The sequence below is a fragment of the Austrofundulus limnaeus genome, unplaced genomic scaffold (genome assembly GCF_001266775.1).
Source record: "Austrofundulus limnaeus strain Quisiro unplaced genomic scaffold, Austrofundulus_limnaeus-1.0 Scaffold132, whole genome shotgun sequence".
Classification (NCBI taxonomy): domain Eukaryota; kingdom Metazoa; phylum Chordata; class Actinopteri; order Cyprinodontiformes; family Rivulidae; genus Austrofundulus; species Austrofundulus limnaeus.
This window is the reverse complement of record NW_013952534.1, coordinates 512,676-521,224: the sequence shown is the minus strand read 5'-3', so window position 1 is coordinate 521,224 and position 8,549 is coordinate 512,676. Positions and strand designations below refer to the sequence as shown.

At 36.1% G+C, this 8,549-nt stretch overlaps 1 protein-coding gene across 3 annotated transcripts in view; it reads left to right on the top strand.

The window, feature by feature from the left end:
* The first annotated feature begins 2,652 nt into the window (after positions 1-2,652).
* osbpl8 (oxysterol binding protein-like 8) overlaps positions 2,653-8,549 on the top strand; it is a 110,743-nt gene continuing 104,846 nt past the window's right edge. For 2 of the 3 annotated variants that reach the window (XM_014015608.1, XM_014015606.1), the window contains exon 1: positions 2,654-2,968. The gene's annotated coding sequence lies outside the window, so the exon portion shown is untranslated. Of the gene's footprint in view, positions 2,969-8,549 lie in introns of all 3 variants that reach the window. The other variant, XM_014015607.1, reaches the window with a different exon arrangement.

Genomic DNA, 8,549 nt, shown 5'->3' with positions numbered 1-8,549 from the left:
TATATATATATGGCGGCGACATGGTTATGCCGTTAGGCTTCCAAAAGGGCGTTTATGGATGTCTATGGTGCTAACAGAAATGACCTCTTTTGGGTTGTCGGCCTCTTTCTTGAGTTTGATGAGTAGGTGTTGATGTAGGATCAGAATCTAAAGGACAAGCTTAAGAATGCAGTTAAATATTTCAAAGCAATAAAATTAAAAAGACAGAACTTAGTGAAGTAAAGAGGCTATGTTGTATGGAGGACTGAAAGTGACATAAATACGAATTAAATCAGAAATATATAAATGGACAAATAAATGAATAAAAACACTTAAAATACACCAATCAGTTTTAAAAAATGATGACTTTACCTCATGTTTTATAATTTAATTCACCATCATATTTATTTTCCAACTTAGTTCCACCAATCTACACATTTTAGCAGATAATTAAAATTTTACTGTTAAAAACAGTTCTTTTACTTGTAGATTATTGTGTTTCTTAAATGTTTTTATATTTTATTTTCATGTTATTTTTCTGTCTCTTGTTTGTACTTTACCTTGGGCTTTTCTGCCTAATTATGCAAATAAATTGGGCGGTCTTTCTTGGGTCAGCTCCTCTCCTATTGGTCAAGAAACAGGAAGGAGCAGAACCCATCAGTGTTGCCTAAAGTTTAAAGTTTAGTTTAAAACAAAGGCACATGTAAGAGTTTTTGCTTCTTGCCTTTGTTTTAAACTAAACTTTAACCTAATCCAATTTTATTTTATTTATAATTATATATTAAATTTAGACTGCAGCTGTTGATATGGCTGGAATATATTAGTAATAAAGAGGTCCTTGAGAGAGGATACTGACAGTCATTTTAAAATATCCAATTAAATCATATGAACAGGAGGACTAACAGTTTTAGTCAAATGTTCTGCACAATCTCATGCAATATTCTGAGACGTCATGCTCAGATTATATAGTTAATGACTCTCAGCTATTACCACACCAAATTTTACCTCAATATCTGCCCACTTGACTGCATCCAAGTCATTTTTGCGTTGGCTAAAATTGATAAGCTGCAGCAGCCATCTTGAATCAATTTGGTTCCAAACGTTAATCAGTTATAGATGCACATCCAGTGATTAGTTTCTGAGAGTTTTATTAAAATTTATCTTGTGGTTCAAAAGATATTTTGCTAACAGACAAACTTGACTGACTCCAAATAGCTAAAACTAAACTTTTAAGGAAAGATCTCTTGCGATTGTGTGGCACTATAGGACGTGCATGACAACCCCACCAAATTTGCTTAAATTCACTGATTTTTATGTTTTTTTAAGATTAGTTAGGAGTGGCGGCCATCTTGAAGTTGTTTCACCCAAAATGCAATCCGTTCTAAAGGCATATTCAGCGATTACTTTCTGCAAATTTAGTCAAAATGTTTAAAGTAGTTTGTGAGATATTTTGTTAACAGAGTAAAAGTTGACAGACCTTCTCGCCTCTGGACAAAACATCAGTCAGCCACCAGAGGGCGCCACTCACCACGTTTTGTTAAAACTTTCCCCTAAAACCACAATTAAAATTTTGTGCAAAAAAAAAAAATAAAAATAAAGAAATACTAGTGATTACCTCAGCTACTGTATATTTCACATCAGATCCCCTCAAAAACACGCAGGATTTTACTTATTTTTTTGTTCCATTTTTACCAGAAATATTTGTATAACAATCATCTTCTGGAGATGAAATATATGATCTCATCAAATGTAAGTCTGATGTGAGGTTCATGAATTTTTGAAAGATTTGAAGACTAATGGGAGGGCACGTAAGGCACAGATCACGTGGTTCACGTCCTGCCCAGCAGCAACGAATGAAAAAAGGTTTTGTCAAGTTTCTTTAGTCATAGACCGTTTAGGAAGTGCGTAGGGCTGAAACTTCAAAATAAAATACTAAAAACTAACCTTATTTTGTAAAATGAAAGTCCAGGCATGCAGAGTTATAACTATTTATTTGTTGGCTAATGTTGATTAGCTGTGGCAGCCATCATCACATGGATGGACTCCTAAAATTAATAAGTTAGCTAGTTATTTACTGATCATGTTCCAAGAGTTTCATTCAAATGTGTGCAGTGGTCCATGAGATATTTTGCTAACAGCTTAGACAAGGCCGATGCCAAAGTTGTGCACAAAATATACCAAGCAATGAAGTATTTTGGATTTGTGTTATGACTGGCTCGCAGCCAAAACACACTTAATTTAGGCACAATATAATAATAATAAGTGTCTAAACTATCTAACTTGACATTTTCCAATTATAGTCGGCTGTGGCAGCCATCCTGCATTGTGTTGACCCCTAAGTGTAATCAAATGTAGATGATTATTTTTATGTCTGTAAAATCTCAGTGGTTCATGAGATATTTTGCCAACAAACAGAGCTGACGCCAAACAGCAATTGTGTTATTGTTCAGAATGTGTTGTGATCAATTTCAGCAACTGCTACATCACGTTTTAGCATTAGAATCATGACTTTGGATGAACAAAACCTAAAATGTGAGAACAGTTAACTTTACATCACAGTAGAAAATTCGTCAGTGTACAATCATTTCTAGCGGTGACGTTTGCGTCGCTTTTATTTCGAAAATTCAAACCGGAAACGCCACGTACGTTTCTGTTGTTTTTATTAGTTCCCATAGCCCTCCTTGGCAGAATGGTGCAGGCGCACTGGTGGCTAACGAATAGACTGGGAATTTCTGCTTTTGTCGACAGCAGGGAACAACCCACCACTTGTTTGAACAAACTGAATCTCTCTCACTGCTAAATATTTATCTGACGTAGCGTCGCTGGACGGAGGAAGGTACGAGGAATCCACCACGGCTATCAGACGATAATAATAAACATCATCGTCGTCTGCTAACATTAGCAGACAGACGACCTGAGGACTGCGTTAATATTTACAAGTGGCGTCCACCTTCTGTGAGTCAGCCGAGAGACTTCCTCAGCTAAAGAGGTGAGTGTCACCTGAACAAATGTCCAGCAGCTCTATCCCTTCGCCCCTGCTGTTGACTGGACGTATTGTGTGTCTGTGTGACGGGGTGACAGACAGACGTGACGCTGCAGTCCAGCAATGCGTTTCTTACGTAATAAATCAGGATTAGCGGGACCGAGAGGTGGATGTGCTGCAGCATGTCTATTCTCCTCACTTCCGTCCCAGACTGTCTCCTCTCATGTTCCTGTGGGAAACATGAGAGAAACGACCCAAATTCCCAGTGACCTGCTGTAACGCAGCTGGTGCATGGTGGTGTGTGCTGGTGAGGGGGTTTGTTTCCTCTGGACTTCAGTGTGTTTTCATCATCGTAATAAGGAAGAACATTCATTTAACTCAGCAAACTGCACATCCTGCAAAAATACAGCAAACTGAATTAGGGCTGACAGAAGCAGAAGACTAGCTTAAAAGCTAAAAAAATGTCAGAACAGTAGCTAAAATACTAAATGAAGCACAGAACTATTCGGAAAGCTAAAAGTAGCAGAACAGTAGGAAAAACAAAAGAAAAAAGCTTAATGCTAGATACAACCCTAAACAATCTAACTAAAAGCTTAGTAGCAATAGGCTAGGTAAAACAGCTAAATGCTAGCCAGAAGCTGAAAGTAACGAAAGAACCTAAAAAAAAGAACCAAACGTCTAGCTAAAAGTAAACAAAGACCAGTGAAAAGCTAATAGTAGAAAAAGGTTAGCTGAGATCAGAAAAAAAACTAAGCTAAGGAAAACAAACAAATAAAAGCAGCAAAAATGTATCTAATAGCAGCATATGGTTATCTAAAGCAGAAAAAGATATAACCAAAAATAGCAAAAGGCCAGCTAAAGTTGTAAATGAATAGCTAAAAGTAACAGAAGGCTAGCTAAAAGTTGTAAATTAATAGCTAAAAGCAGCAAAATAGTAGTTAAAATCTAAAAGCAGCAGAAGGCTAGTCAAAAGCCTAAAGCAGGAAAATGCTAGCTAAACATAGCAGAAAGTTAATAGTTGTAAAAGGATAGCTAAAATAGAAAAAGTAGAAAATTAATAATAAAAGTAGAAAATGCTAGCTGGAAAAAAACAATGCTACCTAAATGCCAAAAGTAACAAAAGACTTGCTAAAAGCTAATATTAGCAAATGAATAGCTAAAAGTTAAAAGCATCAAAATTCTTATTAAAAGTAAAAAAATACAACATAAATGCTAATAGTAGCAGAACAAAACCTATTAAGAAGAGAAAAATAGAGCTGAATATGTGCTGAAGAAGATTTTAGTGTTTCTTTGAGGAGAATTTTTCTACGTAAGCGTAAACATTTTGAAAGGTGTAAAAAAACAGAACAGAAATTTTAGCTTTCACTTTTTGATGGATGAATGGCTAAAAATGGCACTAAGTATGCAGAAGTCATTAGATTGCGGAAAAAACAACACTAGCGACTGCTGAGTCAGCGTTTGCCCAAATAGTTCAGATTTAACACAGATGTGCTGAAACAGTTTGAAGCTGTTGCAGACGTTCTCTGTAGTCGTCTGTCTTGTTTCTGTTGCATCACCTGCAGTCACACGATCCTGCTGCACCTCCTCAGTGATGGTGCAGGGTTTCCACTTTCACCCAGCAGGAATCAGGACCAGAAACAGGAGACTGGTGGGGAAAAGGCTTCTTGTTTGTGTCAGGCAGCAGGAGCGTCCGGTTACAGCGTGTTATTGTTAACCTGTTAAAGCCAAACACCTGCAGTTTCCTAAAGCCTTCTTTCCTCTTTTTTTGTGTGTTTAACATCCTCATTAACAACTACTAACATTCACATCGCCTGCGGACTTTCCTGCCTCTTAAACATCTGTAAAACTGACTGTGTTGAAGCCATTTTTTGTGTGTTTTTAGCCTTTTGTGTTGGTAAAAATGATCAGAATTGAAGCTCTTCCTGTGTTTAAGTTGGGCTTTTTGAGTCATGGTCAACATTTCCATATTTCCACTTGCCAGCTGTGCATGTAAAGGAGGCCAGTCTGAGACTGGAGGTGACCACGTGCGTGGAAAGGAGCAGCAGCAGGTCACACCACCTTCCTGCTCATTTGCAAACTAAATTTAGTTTCCGTTCAGCTCCAGTCAAACCCCAGCCTACTGCCTGTGTGCTACCAACGAGGTTTACCCTCCAAGCTTTTACATTTGAATATGGATTCTACTTTGGGAACAGATATTTTACTAGTTATAACATAGGCCTATAATAAAGTGCGCTACTGAAATAGACAACACATAAATCTAGACCAGGAGTCTTTAACCCTGTTCCTCGTGACCCACTGTTCTGCATGCTTTAGATGTTTCCCTGCTTCAATACACCTGATTCAAATAATTACAAAATCTAGCATCAATTATAAATAAAATAACATTTCACAATATTTAAGTTGTGAATACATAAATTGACTAGTTATGAAAGAGAATGTATTAAATACAAATACGATCAAATAAATGATTTTATTCTGAAAGGGGTAAACTAAGTATCACAAGTTAGAGCTATAATCTGGTTTGGATTGACCGATTTGCTACAGATGATCCCACCACTTTCAAATGAAACCAATAGAAAACTAACAATTGGTTTGTGTCGGTCCCACCATCAACAACTGGAAGGAGATGAAAACTGTTGTTAACGTGGTTAACACTTATCTCCACTAAGATTTTAGCTGTTTAGCTTTAGCATAGCTAATATTCTTGTTTAACGGATTAGTGATTAGCGAAGTGTTCTGCAGACATAAATACAGGTGTAGACTTGTTAAATACAAAGGATGTTAATGCCTGTATAATGGTAGGGGGAAACACTGAATAATAATAAATATTTACCAGTCAACACTTAGAAAATGTTCTCTGTATACCTGTTATGGGATGAAACTTGTCTCTATTAGCTAACCATCTTCTCAGGTTAGCTTCCTCTAGCAGAAACCTAAAAACACTTACATTTATAATATTATTTTATACTATAGGTCTACATATCAATCAGAGGACAAATCAGCTATAACATTTAATAGTTTGTGTTAAATTGTAGCATGATTCAGCAGAGTGCTACACACTGTATAAATGCTTTACAAGCTAATATCTGCTAACCAGTTCAATAAGTAACAGTGATTACATCGACTTTATAAGATTATTTTAATTTTAAACTGTTATATTATTAGCTTCAGTTCTGCTCAGATCACACTGAGCGAAAGATCAAATCTGCTTACTTGTGTTGTGAAATGAAACAACAGTTGTTGTGACTTGGCACTATATTAATAAACTGAATTGAATTGAATTGAATTGAATTGAAATGAGGTGTTTTACTCTTTATCTTCTGTTGGTAAATCCATAACACACAAAGCTTTTCTCGCTTTATTTAAAACATTAGATTATATAAACTGTCAAATTATATATANATTCAGCAGAGTAATACACACTGTATGCTTTACAAGCTAATATCTGCTAACCAGTTCAATAAATAAAAGTGATTACATTGACTTTATAAGATTATTTTAATTTTAAACTGTTACATTATTAGCTTCAGTTCTGCTCAGATCACACTGAGCTAAAGATAAAATCTGCTTACTTGTGTTGTGAAATGAAACAACAGTTGTTGTGACTTAGCGCTATATTAATAAACTGAATTGAAATTAGATGTTTTACTCTTTATCTTCTGTTGGTAAATCCATAACACACATAGCTTTTCTTGCTTTATTTAAAACATTAGATTATATAAACTGTCAAATTATATATATTATATTAATTTTGTTAATGTTAATATTATTAAGTTTTTATGATTTCTACATCATCAGTCCTTTTTTTCTGCTATGTTGCCAACATGTACCGTGGTAAATCCAAACTCTTGTTTTGCTTTAGCCCTAAGCTTCTACAGCCGATATGGGTCACACTATCACTAGACATTGCTACTTTAATGGTATATTTATATTAATGCTGGCCAGTAAAACGTTTATAGACAGTTGAATACCACCATTGTGTATAACTGAACATTACACATTGTCATGAAATTGGAAACCTTGTTGAAATGGATTGTAAAAGCACAAAATGAAGAAGCAATGCTGTAATCYACAGTATAAACATGACATTTGTGTCCTCAATCAACACACAGTAATGGCAACGCTCTATGCCAAAAAGCAGACAATAGGCGGCAATAGGAAACATCCAATCCAGTGATATATCAATGGAGGAAGCTGCCTTCATTTTCAGTGGTTTGATGGATCAATGTGGGGGGTGATGCGTAACCATAGTTTCSATTTTATAAYCCTTTTAAAATAAGTGATGATGTCAGAAGGACAGTGGGGGCAATAAGAGGGTTTTTTTGTCTATTTTTCAGAAAGGGGCGGCTACTAACTCACCACATTTCCTGTATCAATTCACTCAGGTTTATTAGCCCTGACTTGAAAAAATGAATCAGTAGCTGTACTACCTTTGTAATATGTAGGGGTGAATATTATCCTCCAGTCTCTGGTAAATAAAATATCCATGATTCATTCTATTTGTGTGTTCAATGGATTTCATCATATCTCCATTAGAAAGCAACAAAGCAACCGTCTCTTCTGCTGAGGAYGCTCATCTATCAACAAGTCCCAAAGCTGGACATTTCCGTTCTCTCACAAACATTTGCGTAGATCRTAACTAACGCTTTCATGTCTGTGAAGATTTTGAAATGCCAAGGCCAGAGCAGTGGCTTAGTTTAATCTTCCTGCCGGGACGCTCGGGCCGCTGGCTGCGCTCCGGCTGATTGGATGCGTTTGCTGTGACAAATGCCAGATGTGCTCAGCGAGGGATATATGTCACTCTCTKCACATCAGTGTAGATTTAGTCAACACTGGCACACAAACGAGAATRCATTTTGGTTCTGCTTCTCTYCAGTTGCCGTTWTTGCCACTCTTGAAAAGGTTATTTGAGACTTACTAATGAAAACATCTGTTTACATTCTGGTTAAACTATATTAGTGTGTGTATCTTTCATTTCATGTTCCCTTCGCTACTATTAGTTCTTACACTTCAAACAACACTGAATAAACAGGCCTTTATTTGCAGTGTCTGTAGCCACTGTATGGTTTAATTCATGTGTTAATTCCAACCTGTTGGACYAGAACTTCTACTGAGCTGAATTTGTTGGATGGATCAAAAGAATTCTTATGTGTGTCTGYTCATTAACTTCACTGTCAAAAAGAAGTATTATGACCTTTTTGGTTTTGTTGTCATGTTATAAGGAATTGTTATTGTACATCTTGATGATGGTTTCCTTGAATGACCTTGGAGAAAGAACATTTTTATGTTTTGTTGTTTGATAGGGCCATTGAGCTAATGGCTAGTCCAAACACAAATAAAACCAAAGTTAGTCACTGCCTTCTTAAAATGGCTCCAATTAAAGAAAAAATGTTCATAGGGATTCAGAGGAGTGAAAGAAAATATCGCAATATTTCATTTTTGAAAAATTGGACTGTTTTGGAGAAAAAAATGGAAATTTATATTGTGATACGTGTGTCACCAAATTCTTCCCAATACACAGCCCTAGTGATTCATGCAAGCACCAGTTTGTAACTCTTCATGATGCAGTCATATTCACAAAATTATT